At 40.8% G+C, this 18,644-nt stretch overlaps 2 non-coding genes and 1 pseudogene across 2 annotated transcripts; all 3 read right to left on the minus strand.

The window, feature by feature from the left end:
- Positions 1-3,912: 3,912 nt before the first annotated feature.
- LOC122320459 lies at positions 3,913-13,251 on the minus strand (annotated as a pseudogene).
- A 438-nt stretch (positions 13,252-13,689) lies between these two features.
- On the minus strand, positions 13,690-13,869 carry LOC122320452. Its single transcript, XR_006245690.1, has one exon. It is a non-coding gene; the product is annotated as a 5.8S ribosomal RNA (ribosomal RNA).
- Positions 13,870-14,468: 599 nt separating this feature from the next.
- LOC122320446 lies at positions 14,469-16,465 on the minus strand. The gene has a single exon (XR_006245684.1). It is a non-coding gene; the product is annotated as a small subunit ribosomal RNA (ribosomal RNA).
- Between the last annotated feature and the right edge of the window lie 2,179 nt (positions 16,466-18,644).

The following is an 18,644-nucleotide window of genomic DNA, read 5'->3' on the forward strand; positions in this document are numbered from 1 at the left end:
AGCCCACACTGTGGCTTTCTCTTAATTTACTTAAGAGTTTATAGGTATATTTCATACTTTTTTATATACATATGATATATTTCTTAATATAATTGATATTTATGCTGATTTTCATATGTATATGGTTAATTTATTAATATTATTGACAAAATCATATGCATATCATATGTTTTGAACAATACTTGGGTCGGCAACCACTGCCTACCTATAATAGTTTTTGAACACCCTATCTAGATATCGGGTGTTTTCTGTACTAGATGAGCCCACACTGTGGCTTTCTCTTAATTTACTTAAGAGTTTATAGGTATATTTCATACTTTTTTATATACATATGATATATTTCTTAATATAATTGATATTTATGTTGATTTTCATATGTATATGGTTAATTTATTAATATTATTGACAAAATCATATGCATATCATATGTTTTGAACAATACTTGGGTCGGCAACCACTGCCTACCTATAATAGTTTTTGAACACCCTATCTAGATATCGGGTGTTTTCTGTACTAGATGAGCCCACACTGTGGCTTTCTCTTAATTTACTTAAGAGTTTATAGGTATATTTCATACTTTTTTATATACATATGATATATTTCTTAATATAATTGATATTTATGTTGATTTTCATATGTATATGGTTAATTTATTAATATTATTGACAAAATCATATGCATATCATATGTTTTGAACAATACTTGGGTCGGCAACCACTGCCTACCTATAATAGTTTTTGAACACCCTATCTAGATATCGGGTGTTTTCAGTACTAGATGAGCCCACACTGTGGCTTTTTCTCAATTTACTTAAGAGTTTATAGGTATATTTCATACTTTTTTATATACATATGTTATATTTCTTAATATAATTGATATTTATGCTGATTTTCATATGTATATGGTTAATTTATTAATATTATTGACAAAATCATATGCATATCATATGTTTTGAACAATACTTGGGTCGGCAACCACTGCCTACCTATAATAGTTTTTGAACACCCTATCTAGATATCGGGTGTTTTCAGTACTAGATGAGCCCACACTGTGGCTTTCTCTTAATTTACTTAAGAGTTTATAGGTATATTTCATACTTTTTTATATACATATGATATATTTCTTAATATAATTGATATTTATGCTGATTTTCATATGTATATGATTAATTTATTAATATTATTGACAAAATCATATGCATATCATATGTTTTAAACAATACTTGAGTCGGCAACCACTTATAGGTAGGTTTATAGGTATATTTCATACTTTTTTATATACATATGATATATATTTCTTCATATAATTGATATTCATACTGATTTTCATATGTATATGGTAAATTTATTTATATTATTGATATCATATATATATATATATATATATCGGATATCATAATTTCATATATTTTGAAGAATACTTTGATCGGCAAAACTGCCTTGCCTACCTATAATGATTTTTAATGGAAAAAAAGTGTTTAGTGTGAGCACCAGCCGCGTTGGTTTAATTTAATTTTATCCCAGTAGCAATTCTTCGGGACAGTAGGAATTTGATTAATTTATTGATGAACATTACTAATTGATTAACAAGGCATTGAACTACACTTTAAAAGTTACAGTTACTCCCGCCATTCAATTGTGTATTTTAAAAAATCTTTTGTTAGTCAGGGTGACTTATATCGTAATAATAAATTAATTACCTATTTTAATAATATTATATCATAGTATAATATTATATGAACGATTCCGCAAATAATATGTATTATTTATAGATATATTAAATATAGGTTTTTTTTTTTTATTCATTACCGGTCACCAATCATCTATATGGCTATACATTCATTAACTATTATTATTAATGTGACGAGACTCTTGGTTACCGTAAAGAGGTTTATATATAGTTATCTCAAACATTACTTTGTTTCTTTTACTTTGACATGATCTTATATGCGTCACTAATAATATGACGGGACATTTGGCTACCGTAAAAGTGGATTCATAGTTAATCTCAAACATTACTTTGTTTCTTTTACTTTGACATGATCTTATATGCGTCACTAATAATATGACGGAATATTTGGCTACGGTAAAAGTGGATTCATAGTTAATCTCAAACATTACTTTGTTTCTTTTACTTTGACATGATCTTATATGCGTCACTAATAATATGACGGGACATTTGGCTACCGTAAAAGTGGATTCATAGTTAATCTCAAACATTACTTTGTTTCTTTTACTTTGACATGATCTTATATGCGTCACTAATAATATGACGGAACATTTGGCTACCGTAAAAGTGGATTCATAGTTAATCTCAAACATTACTTTGTTTCTTTTACTTTGACATGATCTTATATGCGTCACTAATAATATGACGGAACATTTGGCTACGGTAAAAGTGGATTCATAGTTAATCTCAAACATTACTTTGTTTCTTTTACTTTGACATGATCTTATATGCGTCACTAATAATATGACGGGACATTTGGCTACCGTAAAAGTGGATTCATAGTTAATCTCAAACATTACTTTGTTTCTTTTACTTTGACATGATCTTATATGCGTCACTAATAATATGACGGAATATTTGGCTACGGTAAAAGTGGATTCATAGTTAATCTCAAACATTACTTTGTTTCTTTTACTTTGACATGATCTTATATGCGTCACTAATAATATGACGGGACATTTGGCTACCGTAAAAGTGGATTCATAGTTAATCTCAAACATTACTTTGTTTCTTTTACTTTGACATGATCTTATATGCGTCACTAATAATATGACGGGACATTTGGCTACCGTAAAAGTGGATTCATAGTTAATCTCAAACATTACTTTGTTTCTTTTACTTTGACATGATCTTATATGCGTCACTAATAATATGACGGAACATTTGGCTACCGTAAAAGTGGATTCATAGTTAATCTCAAACATTACTTTGTTTCTTTTACTTTGACATGATCTTATATGCGTCACTAATAATATGACGGAACATTTGGCTACCGTAAAAGTGGATTCATAGTTAATCTCAAACATTACTTTGTTTCTTTTACTTTGACATGATCTTATATGCGTCACTAATAATATGACGGAACATTTGGCTACCGTAAAAGTGGATTCATAGTTAATCTCAAACATTACTTTGTTTCTTTTACTTTGACATGATCTTATATGCGTCACTAATATGACGGAACATTTGGCTACCGTAAAAGTGGATTCATAGTTAATCTCAAACATTACTTTGTTTCTTTTACTTTGACATGATCTTATATGCGTCACTAATAATATGACGGAATATTTGGCTACGGTAAAAGTGGATTCATAGTTAATCTCAAACATTACTTTGTTTCTTTTACTTTGACATGATCTTATATGCGTCACTAATAATATGACGGGACATTTGGCTACCGTAAAAGTGGATTCATAGTTAATCTCAAACATTACTTTGTTTCTTTTACTTTGACATGATCTTATATGCGTCACTAATAATATGACGGAACATTTGGCTACCGTAAAAGTGGATTCATAGTTAATCTCAAACATTACTTTGTTTCTTTTACTTTGACATGATCTTATATGCGTCACTAATAATATGACGGAACATTTGGCTACCGTAAAAGTGGATTCATAGTTAATCTCAAACATTACTTTGTTTCTTTTACTTTGACATGATCTTATATGCGTCACTAATAATATGACGGGACATTTGGCTACCGTAAAAGTGGATTCATAGTTAATCTCAAACATTACTTTGTTTCTTTTACTTTGACATGATCTTATATGCGTCACTAATAATATGACGAGTACTTTTTGGCTACCTTTTTCTTTGGATTCCCCAAAAATCCAAAATTATAATTATCAAAATAAATTTAATAATTATAATATTCTTTCCATTTCGTTATTTTATTAAATATCGAATCATCAAGCAAAGGATAAGCTTCAGTGGATCGCAGTATGGCAGCTGCTCAACCACTTACAACACCTTGCCTGTTACAAAAGTCGTTTACAATTGATTCTAGGCTTTGTCATTGTATTAAATAATGTTTTTATATGTAACTAGCGCGGCATCAGGTGATCGAAGATCCTCCCAATTTACTATGTTACAAATTACATTGGCATCACATCCATTGTCGTTTATAAAATGAATTATAAACTTTAAATGGTTTAGAAGCCATACAATGCAAATTGCCCCTTATTTATCATTGCAGTCCAGCACGGATACGACCTTAGAGGCGTTCAGGCATAATCCAACGGACGTAGCGTCATACCACTGTTCGCTCGAACAAGTATTGTGCCATTGGTCCGTACCTGCGGTTCCTCTCGTACTACGCAGGAATGCTGTCGCAACAACGTTTTGTCATTAGTAGGGTAAAACTAACCTGTCTCACGACGGTCTAAACCCAGCTCACGTTCCCTTGCATGGGTGAACAATCCAACGCTTGGTGAATTTTGCTTCACAATGATAGGAAGAGCCGACATCGAAGGATCAAAAAGCGACGTCGCTATGAACGCTTGGCCGCCACAAGCCAGTTATCCCTATGGTAACTTTTCTGACACCTCTTGTTAAAAACTCTTTAAACCAAAAGGATCGATAGGCCGAGCTTTTGCTGTCCCTGTGTGTACTGAACACCGAGATCAAGTCAGCATTTGCCCTTTTGCTCTATGTGTGGTTTCTGTCCGCACTGAGCTGGCCTTGGGACACCTCCGTTATTATTTGAGAGATGTACCGCCCCAGTCAAACTCCCTACCTGGCAATGTCCTTGAATTGGATCATACCTGAGTAATTGGAGTTATACCAAATTTTCAAATCAAAAATACATAAATGCATCGTTTTATTAAAGAATTTGTTTGCGATTATATAACAAACTCGTGATACTTTGATCAAGAAGCTTGCATCAAAACCCAATACCATAAGATATAATAAATATATCCGTATAATGGCTAGGAAATGATACACGTTCCATTTAATCAAGTAAGTAAGGAAACAATAAGAGTAGTGGTATTTCATTGGCGATATCAAACCGAAGCCTAATATCTCCCACTTATTCTACACCTCTTATGTCTCCTTACACTGCCAGATTAGAGTCAAGCTCAAAAGGGTCTTCTTTCCCCGCTAATTATTCCAAGCCCGTTCCCTTGGCTGTGGTTTCGCTAGATAGTAGATAGGGACAGGTGTGGATCGGATCCCTCCGAGTTTTATTTAACGTGGCGTGTTCCACATTGAAGGGAGTACAGCCACGACACTCTTATATACCCATGTATATAGTGCATGTGTCTAGATTAAGCGCCAGACCAACGCCCCAAAATAGAAGCTACAGCTATGTACGTAGCAACTATCCCGGTAGCAATTCGAGTGTGTGCTTGTCGGGCAAACACTCCCCCTTGCTGAGGAGCGAGATCTATCTAAAATCTCTTCTGATCTTAGGGTCACAGCACCCGAGTCGTATATACGCAACTCTTCGTCGAACTTGAAAGTTCTACCCGCGATATAGGTATCAACCACAGCCACCACGATACTCCCACAAGGGGGCCGACCTCAATGAGCAGCCTTGGAAGGCACTGCTCAACCCGTGGTACCGAAATGCAGGGTTCGGTGGACCCTCCCTTTTGGCTCCGACAAGCCCGGATAGAGTGCCCATGCCATATTAGTCGCCTCCTACGACAAGCAATGGTGGGCTGTGGCAGTATTCTTCTCCGCTCACCACACGGCGTAAACAAAAGGAACTAGGAGTTCCTCCCTCTCCTGGTGAAAACCTCCTCAGCAAACTCCTTCAGCCTTCGAGTCCTGTCCTCGTCCTCCAGAATCCTTCCAAACGTCCAGGTTTCGCCAACGCGCTGCACACCAAGTCCATTGAGGTCGCGCAAATCTGCATAAAGGGGGCAAGCACAAAGGATGTGCTCCCAATCCTCATTAGGATCGCCACATGAGCATGCGGCGGTATCGCTAAGAGCTCTCCTATGCAGAAATGCGTTCAACGACCCGTGCCCTGTAAGCAGGAATCCCATGCGCATCGAAAACCCAAAATTGAGATTTCGATGGACGAGGCCGACATTTGGGATGAAGTTGTGGGTCACCCGTCCTGGGGAGTCCACATCATCCCATCTGTCCTGCCAATCACGCAATAGACACTCGTCAATCCGCTCCATTCTCTGCTTCCAGCTTAGACCTGAAAGGTCTTCGCCGTAGAGCCAGTCGTATTCCTCCAACGGGTATCCACGCTTCAGCTTGAACTTAACGGCAATTTTCATTGCAGCCAAGTCAAGCGGGGGAGCTCCAGCAAGAACCTGCAGTGCCAGGGAAGACACTGTTCGGCATACCGGAAGGCTTCCAAGTAGGATCAGCCTTTGGCAGGCAATAAGTCGCCTCCTGGCCACTATTTGCCTCGTCGTACTGACATACCATACCGAGGCACCAAAGAGCACACAGGGTGCTAAGAGTCCGGCATATATGGTCCGCTTGGCTCGAGGACTGAGGCCCCAGTCGGCTCGAAGCACACGCGCCAATGCTCCAACAACTCCCGTGATCCGCATTCTGAGCGAGGTGATGTGCACCATGAAGCTCATGCGCTCACTGACTTTGATGCCAAGGTACCGGCAGCTGCGGACATACGGCAAGCTTGCTCCCGCAAATCTTACCAATGGCGTTCGCGCCATGTTGCCCTTCAGCAGCATAACCACCGTCTTGCTGGTGGAAACGGTTACACCAATTTCTGCTCCCCACGTTTCAACAATGGACATTAGTTGCGCTCCTTTTTCTTCAAGCGCGAGTCGGGAGTTTCCCTCGATGAGAAGAAGCAGGTCATCCGCGTACGCGCTGAGTGCGCAGTACGGCTCAAGGCGCTGTAGCAGTACATCCATCAGTAGATCCCAAATAAATGGGCCACTGATTGACCCCTGCGGGCAACCTCTAGTGACTGGTACGTCCACGGTACCAACACTGCTTCGGATCACTGCTCTTCGGCCGGAGAAGAAGCTTCGCCACAAGCTCATTTCCCGGCATCCCAACTCGGCCAATCGGCGCAGTGCAGCGCACCATTCGACGTTGTCGAAAGCTCCTTTGAAGTCCACGAAAAGTCCAAGCACGTATCGCGCCGTGCTGGCGGCGACACTGCTCTTTACGTGTCTCCAAGCTTCCTCCACACATCGTCCTCGGCGAAATCCAAACTGCCATCTGCAGCCTTCCGGAAGAACTTCTCTAACGCGATTCACCATGATTCCCTCAAGCACCTTGCCAAAAACGGGCAGCAGGCAGATTCCCCTGTACGAGGATGGCTCGCACTTGTCCTTGTCGGGTCCCTTGAGTAGCGCCACTACGCGTGGACACTTCCACTCGCTGGGAAAGTACCCCGACCGGATGCACCGGGAAAAGAGCCTCGTGAGGTATTGAGGTATGGCGCGCCAGACCGCCTTGCAGATCGTGCCGTTGATGCCGTCCATGCCAGGCGAGCGTCTGCTCTTCAACCTGGCGACACAAGCGTCAACCTCGAATTCATCGAGCGCCGGTGGGACTGTCTCCGCGTAGGCAATCGGTGCATCTGACTCCGCAACTGGGAAAAAGTTACGGAGGAGCACTCGCGCACAGTCACCCCAATCGGTGACCAGCTCGCCGTTTACGCGAAGACACCCAATCTCCGAGCGTTTGTTACGACCGCGACAAATCTTGTAGACGCGCCCCCATGGATCGTCTGCGTTCTCTCCCACGAAGTTTCTCCAGCTGTCCTCCTTCGCCTTCAGAATGAGCTTTTTGTAGCCGGCTGAGGCGATCCTCAGTTCGACCACAAGCAGCTCAGTCCTTTCGACGTCGCCCCGTCGGCGGGCGTCCTGGAGCCTGCGCCGAAGTCTTCTGACTTCGCGGCGCGCAGAGCTGAGGTCGGCGGTCCACCAACGTGCTCTCCTCCTAGGCGATCTCGGCGTCTTCCTGCCCAGCGCAAGGTCGCACGCCTCGTGCACCACTTGCCGCAGGGCTGAAACTTGCTGGTCCAACGGCGATTCAGAGAAGTCTTCCGAAAGTCCGGCTGCCCGGCTCACCAATTCCTCTTCGAACAATCGCCAGCGAGCAGTGGAGAAGTTCCAGGACGGCACAGGAGCTATGCTCTCAACTGCGCGCGTGGTAGTTGGTGTGGCAACAACAGTAATCCTGTTGTGATCACTTAACTCCCACTCGCCCACTCTCCACTCATATGTGGCCCACATAGATGCTGCTTCGTTGGCGATCGTCACGTCGATATCACTGCGGGCTCTGCCGCTATCGAACGTGAACACCTCACTGTGCTGGTTAAGAGCGACGACTCCTTTCTCCAGCATCCACTCAGACAGCAGTTCACCCCGGGTGCGGTTAGCTTGCCCCTCGGTCTGCCGAGAGAGTTTGCTAAACCACATGGGGGATACTGCATTCGCATCAAGTCCCATGATGCACGGCGTTCTGCTGGCCTGCAGCAGGACCGCATCCATGTATCTGAGATACGGGTCTAGGTCGGCGTCGAATTGGCAATATACGGAGCAAAGGAAGATTGAGCCAAAACTCCCTTTAACGCTCACGCATACGCCGTGGTCGGTGGTGAGGGGCTCCACTGGCATACAGATGACATCCTGGTGATCCACTAGGATGGCTGCCTTCCCTCGCCGATCGGCGAAGATCCTCATTCCTTCAGGCAGCACATCCATCCTCCCGACGTCTGGATATGGCTCCTGCAAAAGTGCGAACAGAAATCCTGATTCCCTCAATCGGACTCCGAGCTCGACAGTCGCAGCTCGGCCTCGGCCACAGTTTGCCTGGATGATGCTAAACATTAGTGTCTAGCATTCACCCTCGCCAGCACAGCCGCATACACTGGGCAGCTTGGGGACAACATATTGTGTCCCGAGGCATACCCCTTGAAGCGGCAGTTCCGGCAGTCCACCGGGTTCGTGCAACTCCGCGCACTGTGGCCGTTCTGTCCGCACTGGCGGCACACATTCTCCTTATATCGGCACTGGGCGACCTTGTGGTCGAATCCGACGCACCTGTGGCAGGCGTACGTGCGCACCAAGGCTCGGCAGTTGTAGGCGAACCAGCCGATGTACGCCTTTGCACCATCCAGCACCTCAAGGGCCACGGCGTTGACATCGAGCGTCACATTGACTGTGGCGCCGTCAGCCGCAGACCATGGCTTCTCGAGGTGTACCGCCTTTTCAAAGGAGGCCACATCCATCACATCCGCGAAGTTGTTCCTGTAGAGGTCCTTCATAAAGTCGGCTGGCTTCGTCGCAGTGTCGACGTTGCTAACGACCACCTTGGGTCGCTGCACCGGGCTCTGCTTGATCTCCAGGCCAACTTCTGCAAACTTCTTGTTTGCGACAACCTTCCGAATTTCGCCTGATGAGGGGGTGCGGATGATGGCACCGCCACGCGCAAGCCCTCTCACCTCATGCAGACGTACGCCAAGCGAAGGGGCGATCTCCCTGCGCACCTTTTCTGCAACCTCTTTTCCGCTCACTGACGGGTCCTTGCTCACCACAACGGCGGACCACGTCTCGCGTGGCTTCCGCGGGGCAGGCACCGGAGCAGCTTGAGGCGCTGGCAGGCTGGGATATGCGGCTGCATACCCAGCAGGTGGCATGGGGACCACAGCCTGCGCCATGACGGACTTCGGGGGCGGCGGCGGCGGCATTCGCTGCTGGTCGCGGAGAGCCTCCAAGGCTGCATTCCGCGCCGAGAGCGCAAGCACCAGGCCCTCATACCTGTTCAGGCACCGCATCATGGCGCAGGCCTGCTTGGTCGATAAATTCGACGCAACAACCTCTTCCAAGAATCCGTCCTTGATCTTGGCCAGCTCGGCCACCGTACCATGGACGGACGCGACGACGGGAGGGGAGACGGGGACAGGGGGGGCAGCTGCGGCTCCACCAGAATCCCTGGCGACAGCGGGGGCAGCAGCGGGGGCAGCGGCAGGGGCAGCAGCGGGGGCAGCAGCAGGGGAAGCAGCGGGAGCAGCAGCAGGGGAAGCAGCGGGAGCAGCAGCGGAGGCGGCAGCGGGGGAAGCAGCGGAAAGGGCAGCGACGCCAGCGGCAGCGGCAGAGGCTGAGGCCAACGCCACCTCGAGAGAGGAGAATGGGCTCTCCTCCAACACACCTACCGGCGCCGGCAGAGGCTCGTTGACGTCAAGCGCCAACAGCTTCGGCTGCGTCGGTTTCGGCACCGCGCTCGTCGTCGCCTTCCCTCTCTTTCCGCGCCGACGCCTCGCCGTACTCGCAGCACTACTGGGCCGACTGCTGGCCCGACTGCTCGCCGACAGCTCGCTCTCAGAGAGCGCGCCCTCCATTGGGAGTAGGGGAGAATAAGCTGTGCTCTACTCACCCACACACACAAGCTGCAGCGGAAAATTTCCAACACGTGCTGTTGTTTGCAAACTTTCACACGATGTTTTCGCGAGGAAAACCGCACTTTTCCGACCGGAAAATTACACGATTTTAATCGCTAGGCGAATCCGCGAATTTTAAGCTAAAAATTAGCAATTAATTCGCACGGAATCAAAAGTTATTCACAAGTTAATGGAGCACGTCGAAAACACACGTCCGTCGTTAATCCATTCATGCGCGTCACTAATTAGATGACGAGGCATTTGGCTACCTTAAGAGAGTCATAGTTACTCCCGCCGTTGACCCGCGCTTACTTGAATTTCTTCACTTTGACATTCAGAGCACTGGGCAGAAATCACATTGTGTCAACACCCGCTAGGGCCATCACAATGCTTTGTTTTAATTAGACAGTCGGATTCCCCAAGTCCGTGCCAGTTCTGAATTGATTGTTAATTGATAATCGTTATAATTAATAAGAACTAATCGGTTTGAGCCAATTAGTATTCTTAAAAATTTTAGCAAGAAAGTTCCACAATTGGCTACGTAACTAAACTATCCGGGGAACAAGTAACCACCATAAATGATAGACACTCTATTTACCCAGAACGAGCACATAAACCATGTTATTGTTTCCCAATCAAGCCCGACTATCTCAATCTTCAGAGCCAATCCTTATCCCGAAGTTACGGATCTAATTTGCCGACTTCCCTTACCTACATTATTCTATCGACTAGAGACTCTTCACCTTGGAGACCAGCTGCGGATATTGGTACGGCCTGTTGAGAAGTTTGCGTGTCCCCACCATAAATTTTCAAGGTCCGAGGAGAAAATATCGACACAACAGTATATGTCATGCTCTTCTAGCCCATCTACCATATCTCTCTGCGAAAGACTTCCATGGTAGTACGGCTATAAAACAGAAAAGAAAACTCTTCCGATATCTCTCGACGGCTTCTTTATGGTCGTTCCTGTTGCCAGGATGAGCACGAGGCCCATATTTAATAACAAACGGATACTCAACAGGTTACGGAATTGGAACCGTATTCCCTTTCGTTCAAAATTATTCAAGTATATTATTTTTGGCTTGTATATATATTTATTTAGTCATTAGTTTTTTACTTGAAAATTTTCGGCTTTCGCCTTGAACTTAGGACCGACTAACTCGTGATCAACCACTGTTCACACGAAACCCTTCTCCACTTCAGTCCTCCAAGGTCTCATTCGATTATTTGCTACTACCACCAAGATCTGTACCAATGGCAGCTCCATGCAGGCTTACGCCAAACACTTCTACGCATACCATTGTACCTTCCTACTCACTAAAGTTTCAAAATTTATATTACAAGTAATATAAATCATCTACTTTAGCGGTAATGTATAGGTATACAACTTAAGCGCCATCCATTTTAAGGGCTAGTTGCTTCGGCAGGTGAGTTGTTACACACTCCTTAGCGGATTTCGACTTCCATGATCACCGTCCTGCTGTTTTAAGCAACCAACGCCTTTCATGGTATCTGCATGAGTTGTTAATTTGGGCACCGTAACATTACGTTTGGTTCATCCCACAGCGCCAGTTCTGCTTACCAAAAGTGGCCCACTGGGCACATTATATCATAACCTTAAACTTCATATCAAGAAAGTTAAGGTTCTTACCCATTTAAAGTTTGAGAATAGGTTAAGATCGTTTCGACCCTAAGGCCTCTAATCATTCGCTTTACCAGATAAGATTATTTTATATAATATTAAAATGCACCAGCTATCCTGAGGGAAACTTCGGAAGGAACCAGCTACTAGATGGTTCGATTGGTCTTTCGCCCCTATACTCAATTCTGACAATCGATTTGCACGTCAGAACTGTTTCGGTCTTCCATCAGGGTTTCCCCTGACTTCAACCTGATCAAGTATAGTTCACCATCTTTCGGGTCACAGCATATATGCTCAAGGTACGTTCCAGTTAGAGGCATAAATAATATAAATATCATTATACATAACTATATAGAACGCCCCGGGATTGTGTTAATTAACTATAAATAGTTAAAAAACTAATCCCATTATTAGTCAAGTTAATTACGCTATTAGGTTTATATCCCAATAACTTGCACATATGTTAGACTCCTTGGTCCGTGTTTCAAGACGGGTCCCGAAGGTATCCTGAATCTTTCGCATTGTTAATCATACAAGTGCATATAATAAACACAAAAATCATTGATAATTATGCCATTATATAATTCCGAAAAATTAACGCACTGTAATCATATAAATCTATCAGCACTTTATCAAATTAATGACATTTATTTTGTGTTAAAACGCAAGCATTTTAATTTAAATAAACTATAAGCCATATTTTATGATAAATTTTGTATGCTAATAGATTACAATGTCCTTATATGGAAAAAATGCACACTATTATCATAATATTGTTTAAATATTACAATTTTAATGATGAATTTTCCATAATGGATATTCAGGTTCATCGGGCTTAACCTCTAAGCAGTTTCACGTACTATTTAACTCTCTATTCAGAGTTCTTTTCAACTTTCCCTCACGGTACTTGTTTACTATCGGTCTCATGGTTATATTTAGTTTTAGATGGAGTTTACCACCCACTTAGTGCTGCACTATCAAGCAACACGACTCTTTGGAAACATCATCTAGTAATCATTAACGTTATACGGGCCTGGCACCCTCTATGGGTAAATGGCCTCATTTAAGAAGGACTTAAATCGTTAATTTCTCATACTAGAATATTGACGCTCCATACACTGCATCTCACATTTGCCATATAGACAAAGTGACTTAGTGCTGAACTGATTTCTTTTCGCTCGCCGCTACTAAGAAAATCCTAGTTAGTTTCTTTTCCTCCCCTAATTAATATGCTTAAATTCAGGGGGTAGTCCCATATGAGTTGAGGTTGTATATAACATTTTTTTTTTCAATATATTCTTTACATTTATATAATGGAGAAACATTTAATGAATTCGTATAAAAATTTTTTTCGTTAATTAGTTTTAATTTAGTTATGAGTTTTAAACGAATTTAACGAAGAACAATAACATTTACAAAAGATTTCAATTTTACTAAATCATTAATAAGAGACAATTCTAGATGAAAAATATTTCAAACATTTTTTATGCTAGACATTCCTCAGTATTATATGATTGAAAATGAAAATATTTTTCTTCGTTTTTCACAATCAAATTATTTATAATGTGAGATAATGTTTTCCATAGATATTTTAATATTATGAATAAAAATAATAATTATATTTAATTAAAATTTTTATCCAATAATATACCATATGCTTAGAAATTTGATTACCAAATTTCTAAACAACTTAATTAGCATAGTCTTACAACCCTCAACCATATGTAGTCCAAGCAGCACTAAAAAATTAATTAAAGTACCATAACAGCATGGACTGCGATATGCGTTCAAAATGTCGATGTTCATGTGTCCTGCAGTTCACACGATGACGCACAGTTTGCTGCGTTCTTCATCGACCCATGAGCCGAGTGATCCACCGCTTAGAGTTTTTATATTTATTATTTCAATTTGTCAAATATGAATTTATTGAAAGAAATTAAAAATACACCATTTTACTGGCATATATCAATTCCTTCAATAAATCTTTTTTTTATACCTAAAACGAAATGCTGCGAAATGTCTTAGTTTTATATAAACAATATTATACCATTTATTACTTGGATAATTTACAATTTCATATAATTTTAATGTGATATAATATTGCGTTTTTTATATAAAACATTAACCTGAAGTAAACCAGGTACAACATTCAACATTTTAGGTTGTTGCATTAGCCAATGTATGCCCATAACTATGATGAACAATACATATTCGCAACGCGTGTATATTATGGTCCATATACACGCAAGTTTCATATTATAATATATAAACATAAATTTGTGAATATATTATAATACAATTTAATTTGCTTGATTATTATTCTTGTTTGCTTGATTTTATTTATAAAAAAATTTAATCCAAATTTTCATTGAACTTCTTTTTTTATAAATATATAATTGTTTGGCAATTTTATCTTGTTATATTATAAAAATATATTTTATAATTAAAACAAGTTATTGTTGTTTACGGTAAAGATATTATATACAATAATGATCCTTCCGCAGGTTCACCTACGGAAACCTTGTTACGACTTTTACTTCCTCTAAATAATCAAGTTCGGTCAACTTTTGCGAAACAACCGTAACACGCAAGGCGTCACAGTGATCACGTCCGGAGACCTCACTAAATAATTCAATCGGTAGTAGCGACGGGCGGTGTGTACAAAGGGCAGGGACGTAATCAATGCGAGTTAATGACTCACACTTACTGGGAATTCCAAGTTCATGTGAACAGTTTCAGTTCACAATCCCAAGCATGAAAGTGGTTCAGCGGTTTACCCGGACCTCTCGGTCTAGGAAATACACGTTGATACTTTCATTGTAGCGCGCGTGCAGCCCAGGACATCTAAGGGCATCACAGACCTGTTATTGCTCAATCTCATTATTGCTAGACGCAATTTGTCCATTTAAGAAGCTAGTGTCCTTATAATGGGACAAACCAACAGGTACGGCTCCACTTACATAAACACATTCAAACACAATAAACATTTTACTGCCCACCATGAATGAAGGCTATATAAGCTTCAACACCATAATCCTGAAGATATCTATTTAATATATTTGAGTCTCGTTCGTTATCGGAATTAACCAGACAAATCACTCCACGAACTAAGAACGGCCATGCACCACCACCCATAGATTCGAGAAAGAGCTATCAATCTGTCTTACACACTTATGTTCGGACCTGGTAAGTTTTCCCGTGTTGAGTCAAATTAAGCCGCAGGCTCCACTCCTGGTGGTGCCCTTCCGTCAATTCCTTTAAGTTTCAGCTTTGCAACCATACTTCCCCCGGAGCCCAAAAGCTTTGGTTTCCCGGGAAGCGACTGAGAGAGCCATAAAAGTAGCTACACCCAATTGCTAGCTGGCATCGTTTATGGTTAGAACTAGGGCGGTATCTGATCGCCTTCGAACCTCTAACTTTCGTTCTTGATTAATGAAAACATCTTTGGCAAATGCTTTCGCTTAAGTTAGTCTTACGACGGTCCAAGAATTTCACCTCTCGCGTCGTAATACTAATGCCCCCAAACTGCTTCTATTAATCATTACCTCTTGATCTGAAAACCAATGAAAGCAGAACAGAGGTCTTATTTCATTATCCCATGCACAGAATATTCAGGCATTTGAAGCCTGCTTTAAGCACTCTAATTTGTTCAAAGTAATTGTACCGGCCCACAATAACACTCGTTTAAGAGCACTAATGCAGGTTTTTAAATAGGAGGAACATATGAAAAAATACAAGTACTTAATCACATATAAGAACTCCACCGGTAATACGCTTACATACATAAAGGTATAGTACTAACCACAAATGTAAGTTGTACTACCCGTATGAAGCACAAGTTCAACTACGAACGTTTTAACCGCAACAACTTTAATATACGCTATTGGAGCTGGAATTACCGCGGCTGCTGGCACCAGACTTGCCCTCCAATTGGTCCTTGTTAAAGGATTTAAAGTGTACTCATTCCAATTACAGGGCCTCGGATATGAGTCCTGTATTGTTATTTTTCGTCACTACCTCCCCGAGCTGGGAGTGGGTAATTTACGCGCCTGCTGCCTTCCTTAGATGTGGTAGCCGTTTCTCAGGCTCCCTCTCCGGAATCGAACCCTGATTCCCCGTTACCCGTTGCAACCATGGTAGTCCTAGATACTACCATCAAAAGTTGATAGGGCAGACATTTGAAAGATCTGTCGTCGGTACATGACCATACGATCTGCATGTTATCTAGAGTTCAACCAATATAACGATCTTGCGATCGCTTGGTTTTAGCCTAATAAAAGCACATGTCCCATAAAGGTTCATGTTTTAATTGCATGTATTAGCTCTAGAATTACCACAGTTATCCAAGTAACTGTTAACGATCTAAGGAACCATAACTGATATAATGAGCCTTTTGCGGTTTCACTTTTAATTCGTGTGTACTTAGACATGCATGGCTTAATCTTTGAGACAAGCATATAACTACTGGCAGGATCAACCAGAATAATGTTTTTCTTTACATATTTCATTCATATTTTCGAATAGAAATAATGCAATATAAATATTATAGATCTATTATTTTAATATTCTATTTTTTGAATTTGATTACGGCCAAAACTTGTATAGCATTCGTAATCCTTCTTTTATGTTTTGTTTTATACTTGTTTCGCCACTAATATAACAAGTTTTAGATGTTATAAGAATTATTCATTACATCATATATATAAATATACGTATGTATGTATAATTTTATAACATCATTTTTATTTAATATATATTTGCTACTATAATTTTATTATATGTACAATATTTTATTCTAAAATATCATTTTATTTCAACATACATAATTATTTATGTATCCACACATTTGCAATTTTTGTTTAATCAATATAAATATTGAATTAAATCATTTGTATTTTGATGTTAAATTTAAAATTTAACATTTTTCCATATAACTCTCGAATGATATATAATATAAAACCGAGCGCATATGAAAAATAAGTATTTATTTAATAATAATATTATTAAAAAATATTATTATTTTATTTGAACTCACTATACCGGCAAACGATATAGTGCGTCCGATTTTAAGGCAGGTACTAATTTAATATACATTATATTAGCCTGCCACCAAAAATTAACGATAATAATTGGAAACCAATTGTTATTATATATATACATATATAACCTTGGCGCACGTTTCAACGTTATTATCTTGAGTTTTAATAATATTAGTCCGCTCAGCCAAGTCTCGTATTCAAAAAGAATAAAGAAACAAATTTATACGGATAATATTATAATATATATTGTCAACATTGACTAAATCATATTATATACATAGATTTATATCAATTCTAGATGGACATCCACTGACCATCCTATAGTAGTTTTTTGCATCGATGTCTTGAAATCGGGCATTTTCAATTGGGCTTGCCACCCACCCTACAGTTATTCTCCTATAATAACTTAAGAGAATATTGAATTCAGTACTTTTTATATACATATGAATTACTTCTTCATATAATTTATATTTATGCTGATTTTCATATGTATATGGTAAATTTATTTATATTATTGACAAAATCATATGCATATCATATGTTTTGAACAATACTTGGGTCGGCAACCACTGCCTACCTATAATAGTTTTTGAACACCCTATCTAGATATCGGGTGTTTTCTGTACTAGATGAGCCCACACTGTGGCTTTCTCTTAATTTACTTAAGAGTTTATAGGTATATTTCATACTTTTTTATATACATATGATATATTTCTTAATATAATTGATATTTATGCTGATTTTCATATGTATATGGTAAATTTATTTATATTATTGACAAAATCATATGCATATCATATGTTTTGAACAATACTTGGGTCGGCAACCACTGCCTACCTATAATAGTTTTTGAACACCCTATCTAGATATCGGGTGTTTTCTGTACTAGATGAGCCCACACTGTGGCTTTCTCTTAATTTACTTAAGAGTTTATAGGTATATTTCATACTTTTTTATATACATATGATATATTTCTTAATATAATTGATATTTATGCTGATTTTCATATGTATATGGTTAATTTATTAATATTATTGACAAAATCATATGCATATCATATGTTTTGAACAATACTTGGGTCGGCAACCACTGCCTACCTATAATAGTTTTTTTTTTTTTTTTTTCAGTCGCGATCGGACACTCGACGAGTAAAGACGTGCCTACGGACCGCAGCAAAGCGTACATCCAAAACAACAACAACGACACAGTTTTGCGATAAGCCCGAGCTTATCTCGTGAAGCGCGCTCTGATTGGTCGCCGCGATAGCGTGATCAAGCCGCGCGCGTAAACAACACTAACACACGTGCAATTTATTGTGCGTGTTGGCAAAGCAGATAAGGCAGAAGGTGAAAACCGCACACCGAGCCCAAGTAGCGTGGCCTGCCATCCGGGCAGCTTATCTGCTCCCGCTTCCACTCCCCCTATGGAGATGGACTGGCAAGCGCCTCCCCGTCCGTCCCGTCCCCCCCGTCCCCCCCGATCACCCAATCCCCTCTCTCCTCCCAGAAAAAAGGCCTTCGCCAAGAAGTACGCCACTTCTAGCGACGACTCCAGCTCGTCCACGGAGCCTGGCGAGATCAGGCGTAAGGACCCTAAAAATCGCTCCCTAAATGACCAACCCAGC

Source organism: Drosophila ficusphila, unplaced genomic scaffold, assembly GCF_018152265.1.
Source record: "Drosophila ficusphila isolate 14025-0441.05 unplaced genomic scaffold, ASM1815226v1 contig_543, whole genome shotgun sequence".
Lineage (NCBI taxonomy): Eukaryota > Metazoa > Arthropoda > Insecta > Diptera > Drosophilidae > Drosophila > Drosophila ficusphila.